The sequence below is a fragment of the Hylobates moloch genome, unplaced genomic scaffold, assembly GCF_009828535.3.
Source record: "Hylobates moloch isolate HMO894 unplaced genomic scaffold, HMol_V3 SCAFFOLD_9, whole genome shotgun sequence".
Taxonomy (NCBI): Eukaryota; Metazoa; Chordata; class Mammalia; order Primates; family Hylobatidae; genus Hylobates; species Hylobates moloch.
In genome coordinates, this window is record NW_026652284.1 from 34,906,834 (window position 1) to 34,917,605 (window position 10,772).

Sequence of the window (10,772 nt, forward strand, 5' to 3'; positions counted from 1 at the left end):
CCTGACTGGGACTGCTGCCTTTCCTTCAGAGATCCCCTGCCCAGAGAGGAAGAATCTAGAGAGGCCGTCTGGCTACAGTGGCTTTGCCAAGCTGCGGTGGGCTCCGCCCAGTTCAAACTTCCTGGTGGCTTTGTTTATGCTGTGAGGGGAAAACCGCCTACTCAAGCCTCAGTAATGGTGGACGCCCCCCCACAACCCCCTCCAAAAGCTCTAGTGTCCCAGATTGACTTCAGACTGCTGTGCTGGCAGCAAGAATTTCAAGCCAGTGGATCTTAGCTTGCTGGGCTCCATGTGGGTGGGATCCACTGAGCTAGACCACTGGGCTCCCTGGCTTCAGCCCCCTATGCAGGGGAGTGAACGGTTCTGTGTCGCTGGCATTCCAGGCGCCACTAGGGTATGAAAAGAAACTCTTTTTTTATTTTATTTTATTTTATTATTATACTTTAGGTTTTAGGGTACATGTGCACAATGTGCAGGTTTGTTACATATGTATCCATGTGCCGTGTTGGTTTGCTGCACCCATTAACTCGTCATTTGGCATTAGGTATATCTCCTAATGCTGTCCCTCCCCACTCCCCCAACCCCACAACAGTCCCCGGAGTGTGATGTTCCCCTTCCTGTGTCCATGAGTTCTCATTGTTCAATTCCCACCTGTGAGTGAGAACATGCGGTGTTTGGTTTTTTGTCCTTGCTATAGTTTACTGAGAATGATGTTGTCCAGTTTCATCCATGTCCCTACAAAGGACATGAAATCATCATTTTTTATGGCTGCATAGTATTCCATGGTGTATATGTGCCACATTTTCTTAATCCAGTCTATCATTGTTGGACATTTGGGTTGGTTCCAAGTCTTTGCTATTGTGAATAGTGCCGCAATAAACATACGTGTGCATGTGTCTTTATAGCAGCATGATTTATAGTCCTTTGGGTATATACGTGGTGATGGGATGGCTGGGTCAAATGGTATTTCTAGAAAAGAAACTCTTGCAGTGAGCTTGGTGTCTGCCCAAATGGCCATCCAATTTTATGCTTGCAACCTGAGGGAATCTCCTGGTCTGCAGGTTGCAAAGCACGTGGGAAAAGTGTAGTATCTGGGCTGGAATGCACCATTCCTCATGGCACAGTCTCTCGTGGCTTCCCTTGGCTAGGGGAGGGAGTTCCCCAACCCCTTGGGCTTCCTGGGTGAGGTGACGCCCCACTCTGCTTCCGCTTGCTGTCTGTGGGCTGCACCCACTGTCTAACCAGCCCCAGTGAGATGAGCTGGGTACCTCAGTTGTAAAGGCAGAAATTACCTGCCTTCTCTGTTGATCTTGCTGGGAGGTGCAGACTGGAGCTCTTCCTATTAGCCATCTTCGAAAAGCACATTTTTGTTTCTTTGCTTTCACTGGGTTGAGAATCTAATAAAACCTATTCTCTTGGGGAGGGCCCAGATGTCTGCTGTGTGGCCCTCAATCTTTCAAACATGTTTTAGAATAAATGGCTTAGGAAAAATTGGGTCTAGGAGTGGAAAACTATACCTCTAAATATCAATGTAAAATGCTTCTATGATGGATAGATTTCATTATTAGGCTAATTTTGATGTCATCTTTGAGTTTGCCATTTTAGCAACATCTCACTAGATTTATTTAAAAGACATTATAGAAATATCATGGAGCTTTATGAAAGTTATTTATGGGAGACTAGTTTTCAGAAAAACTTTGTATTTGACCAAATTTCTTTCTTTCTTTCTTTCTTTTTTTTTTTTTTTTTTTTGAGACGGAGTCTTGCTCTGTCACCCAGGCTGGAGTGCAGTGGCACAATCTCGGCTCACTGCAACCCCCGCCTCCCGGGTTCAAGCAATTCTCCTGCCTCAGCCTCCTGAGTAGCTAGGATTACAGGCACCCGCCACCATGCCCAGCTAATTTTTATATTTTTAGTAGAGACAGGGTTTCACCCTTTTGGTCAGGCTGTTCTCGAACCCCTGACCTTGTGATCCACCTGCCTCGGCCTCCCAAAGTGCTAGGATTACAGGAGTGAGCCACTGTGCCCAGCCGTATTTTACCAAATTTCTAAGGGAGTATGCACTCATAGTGTTTGCCATCTTATATATCATATCTACATTATCCTGTTTGCATAATATATGTTAAAAAGAACTAATAGTTTACAAAAATATATAAAAGTCTTCTAGGGCCAATCATATTGCTTTCTTATAGTTTTGATTTGGTAGTATGTATTTATGATCCATATATTTAGAATGTTTACATAAATTCGTATTAACATTTTGGACAAAATAATACAAATAATAGTTATGTTTGCATAAGAAGCAGAAAGTAGGCTGCTGAAAGTAGGTATGCTGAAAGTTGACCACTGTTTCTGCTTGGCTTTTCTGCCCTGAAACAGTCTTGAAATCGTGGATAATACAAAAAAAATCATACAATTTGCTTTGGATGTTTGATTATGGGAATATTGTTTCTACACTGAGAGAGTGACACTTTCTTTTTTTTTGTTATTTAGTTTTTATTTCATAATAATAAACTTAACTCTACAATCCAGCTAGACATGGAAGGGAACAAGGAAAACATGGAACCCCTTCCCTTGGCTAGAGCAGGGAGTTCTCTCCCAAAGGGAACCCAAAGGGAACTGCAGCGAGAGCACAGAGATTATAGGCTACTGCGAGCAAATGGGGTGGAGGGGTGCTATCCTGAGTTACAGAAGGAATGGTCTGGTGGTTAAGATAAAACCCAAGTCAAACTTATTAGAGTTGTTCACAGTCAGCAATGGTGATCTTCTTGTTGGTCTTGCCATTCCTGGACCCAAAGCGCTCCATGGCCTCCACAGTGCTCATGCTTTCTTCCACCTTGCCAAAGACCACATGCTTGCCATCCAACCACTCAGTCTTGGCAGTGCAGATGAAAAACTGGGAATGGTTTGCGTTGGGTCCAGCAATTGCCATGGCAAAATGCCAGGACCTGTATGCTTCAGGATGAAGTTCTCGTCATCAAATTTCTCTCCGTAGACGGACTTGCCATCAGTGCCATTATGGCATGTGAAGTTACCACCCTGACACATACATCTGGGAATAATTCTGTGAAAGCAGGAACTCTTATAACCACATTCTTTCTCTCCAGTGCTCAGAGCACGAAGGTTTTTGGCTGTCTTTGAAAACATGTCTGCAAATAGCTCCAAGGAGGCATGGCCCAAGGGCTCGCCATTGACGGCAATGTGGAAGAACACGGTGGGGTTGACCATGGCTGTTAGTTCAGGGCTCCTGGCAGTGGCAGCGGCTGCTGCAAAGCCGAGAGTGACATTTTCAATCATGTTTTGGATTTGTAAATATAGAAACAATGTTCATAACATCATGTGCTTGTTATTTAATAGTAGAGCCAATTAAATAGGTTTTGTTTTTAGTCAGGAGATAGTATGATAATCAGGGCTAGACAAAATTTTGACTTGAAGGACAGACATCTGATGAGAAAGAAGGGGGCGCCATGGCCCAGGAACAAGTCCCTTCCTGTGCACGAGTCTGTTTTTATTGGGTAGAAGGCATCCTTGGGACTTGCAAAAGAAACAATGGAAGGGAGGGAATAAGAGTAGGGGAGGAGCAGATGGGATTACTGAATTGAATTCCCACTCATATTTCCACAATTGAATTCCCAAACAGCAGAGGACCATTGCCCTGATATAATTCAAACTTCAGAATTAAAAATATTTGTTTAAAATGTCGTAAACCAGCGGTTCTCAACTGGAAGCAATTTTGCCAAAGTCTGAAGGCATTTTTGGTTGTCACAATGGAGGGGAGGTGCTATTGGCATCTAGAGGTTAGAGGCCAGGGATGCTGCTAGACATCCAATGACACACGGGACACTTCCCTCTACAAATAACTATCTAGGCCAAAATGTCAGTAGTGCTGAAGTGAAGAGATCCTTCCTGAAATTAGCCATAGTCATATTTTTAGCAGGCACTATGGGTGTGACTATTGCTCTGTTCAAAGCACGTTGATATAGGAAGTGCTTATGGCAGATCATTTTTTCTTGTCATGTTTTTCTCCCTGTCTTCTTCCTGTAATAAGACGCAGCCTGGTAGGGGAAAAGGCATCTACAAGCTTTAGAGCTGCTGGGTCTGTAATGTGATGATCAACAGGAACCTATTTCACGGGTAGGTGTGAGGATTAAATGTGATCATAGATATTAGGGGTACAGAGTAAGCACAAGTATTAGCTGTCATTTCATCAGTAGAGAATGTTGGAAAAGTTAGCCTCCATTTTTATTGGAATAAAATGAAGATAGTGATAGCTTGTAGAGTTACAGTGAAGATTAAATATTAAGTGCTTAGCCAATTGTCTGGCACAAATAGGCCCTCAATGCATAATAGTTGCTATTGCTATTTATCTTCATTATTCACTTCCAAAAATATATCTATGACCATAGTCGAAGGAAGGTATCACTGGAAGCAGTATGGGGAATAAGAACGTATAAAGTCAATGAAACTGTGTAGCTTTGAATAACTTGGACTTCAGTTTCCTAATTGAGCCAGTCTGTAGTTCTTATGAGTGTTAAGTGAAATAGTAAATATGGAGCACAAATTCAGTTTTTAGACAATATTAGTTTCCCTTTCTGCCTAGCCAAAGGGCCTTCATTTGTAGTTTCTGAACTAGAATATTGACTTAGCCTAGGATCCCTTGAAAGCAGAGCCTGAGATAAAAGGCTGGTGTGTGAATATTTTGAAATGTGACTCCAGGGAGCAGAAGTGAAGAACAGGGAAAAAGGGAAAGCCAGAAGAGAAGGTGCTAGGGAGACATCACTGCCCAGATGATGGTTTGGACTTCCTAGGAGCCTTAGGAAGGGGGTCTCAGAAATGTCTTCCCAGGGAAAAACGGAGTGAGCATTCCTCCATCAGCCCTTGTTCCCACTGGCCAAGAGTCAGCCCAGTAGTCCAGTAGTTCTGGGTGCACATGCGTGAATGCCAAGTGGGTTCTCTTGGTCAAGTCATGCTGTAGCATCAGGCAAGTCCCACTTAGGAAGGAAGAGTTCCATGATGGATGCCTGAGGCTAGGTTCTGTCAGATCACAACTGAGCGAAGCTGATCAAAGCTGGGTAAAACTGTTCCCCTGGCAGAGGCTGGAGGAAGAGATGCAGCCAGGTGGATTTGAAGTGCTGCCCGAGAGGTGTCCAATACAAGGATTTTTCAGGTTATCCCCCTGTTATATGTTGTCAAATTCATATGGAAAAAGTTCTGTGAAAATCCTCTGAAGCAATGCACCACACAAACAATTATTATTTGAATTAGTAAAAAACAACAGCAAAATATACTTTAGGCAACAGTTAATATGACAGAGTGATATTTGTTTCATGTTTCATCTCATGATAATAGTTTAAAAAACATTACTTATATTGATGCTCAAGCTTCAAATAACTGCCCAATTTGAGTTTTATAATACATTTTAACTTACAAGTTATTATTATAAATTGTATTTTCATTTGAGGCAACTCCTTGCTCTGTCATTTTTTTTTTTTTTTCAAGAGACAGGGTCTTGCTGTATAGCCCAGGCTGGAGTGTAGTGGTGTGATCATAGCTCACTACAGCCTTGAACCCCTGGGCTCAAGTGGGCCTTCTGAGGAGCTGGGACTATAGGTATATGCCACCACACTCAGCTATTTTTTTAAAAAAAATCTTATCCACACAGGGTCTTGCTATGTTGCCCAGGCTGGTCTTGATCTCCTGGCTTCAAGCAATCCTCCTGCCTTGGCCTCCCAGGGTAATGGGATTACAGGTGTGAGCCACTGCATCTGATGTTTGTCAGTTCTGAAACAGTTTTCAAGTCAAAACAATATTGTTTTGACTTGCGATGAACACATTCTCTGTTAAGGTACAGTCCTCAGTCTACTACAATCTTGCCTGTGTCCCCATCACTCAATGGAAAAAGATAGCTCTTAAAAAAGTAATCAATGTCTTCCATGTTACTAAATGCAATGAACACATCTCAGTCTTCATCTCATTTGCCTTTTTGCAACCAGAGACTATTGCTTCTTTTTCCTTCTTGGCACCCTGCTTTCCTGCTTTCTCCCCTACTTCTTGGGCCATACCTTTTAATTTTCTTTTGCAGGTCAATACTTCTACTGCTAGCCATTAAATGTTGGAATTCCTCAAGACTCAGACCTTTTTGTTTATTTTTATTCTACTTCCTTTTCTAATGATTGACATGCAAATGCCAGTCCAAATACCAAGTATACACCAGTGGTTCATAAGGATTTTCAATCACTCTTTACTCAATATCTCCACTTAGATATCTCAATGGCACATTCAAACTCAACACATCCAAAACCAAAATAATGATCTTCTCTTCTCCCCAAACCAGGTCCTCCTCAATTGTTTCCTCCCTTGAAAAATGGCGTCACTACATATCTTTCCCTGGTTAAAGAACTGGTGTCATCCTCGACTGCTTCTTTACTTTTATACTTCAATTCATTGTCAGGTAAGATCAATTTTATTCCCTAATTCTCTTTTGTATTTGTGCAATTCTCTTTACCCTGGTTCCAGATATTACCAACTTTCCAGTGGATCTCTCTCCATGTCTACTTCAGCCTTCCTCTAATACTTGGTGTATCTGCATCCTTTCTGGGCCCCTTCCTGTCCATTCTCCACATAGCTGCCAGAGCAATCTTTTCTTTTTTATAATTTCAACTTTTACTGTAGATTCATGTGCAGGTTTGTTACATGGGTGTAATGTGTGATGTTGAGGTTTGGAGTATGAATGATCCTGCCATCCGCGTAGTGAATATAATATCCAACGGTTAGTTTTTCAACACTTGCCCCCCTCCCTCCCTCCTGCCCAGTAGTCCCAGTGTCTGTTGTTCCCATCTTTGTGTCCCTGAGTACCCAATGCTTACCTCCTACCTATTAGTGAGAACATGCATTTTCTGTTCCTGCATTAATTCACTTAGGATAATGGCATCCAGCTGTATCCATGTTGCTGCAAAGGACATAATTTTGTTATTTATTTATTTAGCTGTGTAGTATTTCATGGTGTATATGTACATTTTCTTTATCCATTCCACTGTTGTACATGTTCTTTATCTGGTCCATAGGTTAATTCCATGTCTTTGCTATTGTGAACAGTGCTGTGATGAACATACAAGTGCCTGTGTCTTTTTGATAGAAATGATTTATCTTCTTTTGGATACATTCCCAGTAATGGGATTGCTGGGTCGAATGATAGTTCTGTTTTAAGTTCTTTGAGACATCTCCAAACTGCTTTTTAGTGGGGCTAAACTGATTTACATTTCCACCAATAGTGTATAAGTGTTCTCTTTTCTCTGCAGCCTCGCCAGCATCTGTTGTTGTTATTGTTGTTTTCTGACTTTTCAATAATAGCAATTCTGACTGGTGTGAGATGGTATCTCCTTGTGGTTTTGATCTGCATTTCTCCGAAGATTAGTGATATTGAGCATTTTTCTGTGTTTGTAGGCTGGTGGGCTGTCTGTATGTCTTCTTTTGAGAAGTGTCTGTTCGTGACTTTTGCCCACTTTTTAGTGGGGTTGTTTTTGCTTATTGAATTTTCTTAGAGATGCTGAATATCAAATCTTTGTCAGATGCATAGTTGGAAATATTTTTTTCCCATTCTGTAGGTTGTCTGTTTACTCTGTTGATATTTTACTTTTCTGTGCAGAAACTCTTTCATTTAATTAGGTCCTACTTGTCAATTTTTATTTTTATTTTTATTTTTTAAGACAAGGCCTTGCTTTGTCACTCAGGCTGGAATGCAGTGGTATAATCATAGCTCACTGTAGCCTTGACGTCCTGGGCTCAGGCAGTCCTCCCACCTCAGCTTTCCAAGGAGCTGGGACTACAATTGTGCACCACCACACCAGCTAATTTTTAAAATTTTTTGTAGAGATGTGGTCTCACTATGTTGCCCAGGCTGGTGTCAAACTATTGGACTCAAGTGATCCTCTTGGTTTGGCCTCCCAAAGTGCTGGGATTACAGGCATGAGCCACCATACCCAGACTGCAATTGATTTTGAGGACTTAGTCATAAATTCTTTCCCAAGGCTAATGTGTTTCCTAGGTTTTCTTCTAGGATTATTATAGTTTGAGTTCTTATATTTAAATCTGTAATCCATCTTGAGTTAATTTTTATGTATGATAAAAGGTATGGTTCCAGTTCCGTTCTTCTGCATATGGCTAGCCAGCTATCCCAGAACCATTTATTGAATAGGAGTCCTTTCCCCATTGCTTATTTTTGTTGACTTTGTAGAAGATTGGTTGGCTGTAGGTGTACAGCTTTATTTCTGGGTTGTCCATTTGGCTCCATTGGTCTATGTGTCTGCTTTTGTACCAGTACCATTGCTGTTTTGCTTACTGTAGCCTTATAGCATAGTTTGAAGTCTGGTAATATTACACCTCTGGCTTTGTTCTTTTTGCTTAGTATTGCTTTGGCTATTTGGGCTTTTTTTTTTTTTTTTTTTTTTTTTTTTAAATATTTTAATGTTTTTTTTTTTTTCTAGTTCTCTGAAAAATGATATTGGTAGTTTGATAGAAATAACGTTGAATTTGTGGATTGCTTTGGGTGATATGGCCATTTTAATGATATTGACTCTTTCAATCCTTGAGCATGGAATGTTTTTCCTTTGTGTCATCTTTGATTTCTTTCATCAGTATTTTGTAGTTCTTCTTGTAGAGGTCATCACCTTCTTAGTTAGATGTGTTTCTAGGTATTTTTATTTTTTATGTGGCTATTGTAAATGGGATTGCATTCTTAATTTGCCTCTTGGCTTGAATGTTATTGGTGTGTAGAAATGCTACTTATTTCTGTACGTTGCTTTTGTATCCTAAAACTTTATTGGAGTCGTTTATGAGTTCCAGGAGCCTTTTGGCAGAGTCTTTAGGGTTTCCTAGGTGTTGAATCATATTGTGCATGACTAGAGATAGTTTGACTTCTTCTTTCCTATTTGCATGCCTTTTATTTCTTTCTCTTGCCTGATTCCTCTGGCAAGGACTTCTAGTACAATGTTAAATAGGAATGATGAGAGTGGCATCCTTGCTTTGTTCCAGTTCTCAAGGGGAAATGCTTCCAGCTTTTGCTCATTCAGCATGATATTGGCTGCAGGTTTGTCATAGATGGCTCTTATTATTTTGAGGTATGTTCCTTCAATACCTACTTTGTTGAGGGTTTTATTATGAAGAGATGTTGAATTTTATCAAAAGCTTTTTTTGGTTATCTATTAAGATGATCATATGGTTTTCGTTTTTAATTCTCTTTATGTGGTAATCACATTTATTGATTTGTGTATGTTGAACCAAGCTTGCATCCTAGGAATGAAGCCTACTTGATTGTAGTGAATTAACTTTGTCATATGCTGCTGGATTCTGTTTGCTCATATCTTATTGAGGATTTTTGCATCTATGCTCATGAGGGACATTGGCCTGCAGTTTTCTTTGTTTGTTGTGTCTTTGCCAAGTTTTGGTACAGGGTGGTGCTGGCTTCGTAGAATGAGTTAGGAAAGTGTACCTCTTCCTTGATTTTTTTGAACAATTTCTGTAGAACTGGTATCAGCTCTTCTTTGTACATGTGGTAGAATTTGGCTATGAATCTGTCAGGTCTGGGGCTGGTTTTGGTTGATAGATTTTTTTATTATTGATTTAATTTTGGAACTTGATATTGGTCTGTTCAGGGTTTCAATTTCTTCCTGATTCCACCATGAGAGATTGTGTGTTTCCAGGAATTTATTCATTTCCTCTAGATTTTCTAGTTTGTGGGTATAGAGAAGTTCATAACAGTCTCTGAGGGTTTTCTGTATTTCCGTGGGATTGCTCATAATGTCATCTTTGTTGTTCCTGATTGTGTGTATTTGGAGCTTCTGCTTTTTTCTTTGTTAATCTAACTAGTGGTCTATCAATCCAGTTTATCCTTTTAAAGAATCAACTTTTGGTTTTATTGATCTTATGTGTGGATTTTGGGATCTCAATTTCCCCTAGTTCTGCTCTGAGTTATTTCTTTGCTTTGCTAGTGTTGGGGTTAGTTTGTTCTTGTTTTCCTAGTTCCTGAAGGTGTGATGTTAAATTGTTAATTCAAGATCTTTTTAACTTTTTGAGTTAGGTGTTTAGTGCTATAAACTTTCTTCTTAACACTGCTCCTGCTGCATCCCAGAGATTTTGGTATTTTGTCTCTGTTTTCATTTGTTACAAAGAATTTTTGATTTCTGTGTTAATTTCATTTTTGTTTTTGTTGAGACAGGGTCTTAGTCTGTCACCCAGGCTAGAGTGTAGTGGCACAATCATGGCACACTGCAGTCTTGATTTCTCAGGCTCAAGCAAGCCTCCTACCGCTCAGACCCCCATGGAGCTGGGAATACAGGCATGTACCAACATGCCTGGCTAATTTTTGTATTTTTTTGTAAAGACAGGATTTTGCCATAGTGCCCAGGCTGGTCTCAAACTCCTGGGTTCAAGCAATCTATCTGCCTCGGCCTTCCAAAGTACTGGGATTATAGGCATGAGCCACTACGCTTGGTCAATTTGGTTATTTACCCAAAAGTCATTCAAGAGCAAATTGTTTAATTTCCATGTAATTGTGTGGTTTTGGGAAACCTTTGTGGTATTGATTTCTATTTTTATTCCACTGTGGTCTGAGATTGTGGCTGGCATGATTTCATTTTTTTGAATTTATTGAAAATTGCTTTAAGGCCAAACATGTGTTTGACCTTGGAGTATGTTCCAGTGGCAAATGAGAAGAATGTATATTTTGTGGTTGATGGGTGGAGTGTTCTGTAGATATCTATTAGGTCCAATTGTTA

General features: G+C 40.4%; 1 pseudogene; it reads right to left on the bottom strand.

Annotated features, from left to right (window-relative positions):
- Nucleotides 1–2,734: 2,734 nt before the first annotated feature.
- On the bottom strand, nucleotides 2,735–3,048 carry LOC116812732 (peptidyl-prolyl cis-trans isomerase A-like; annotated as a pseudogene).
- Nucleotides 3,049–10,772: the final 7,724 nt, after the last annotated feature.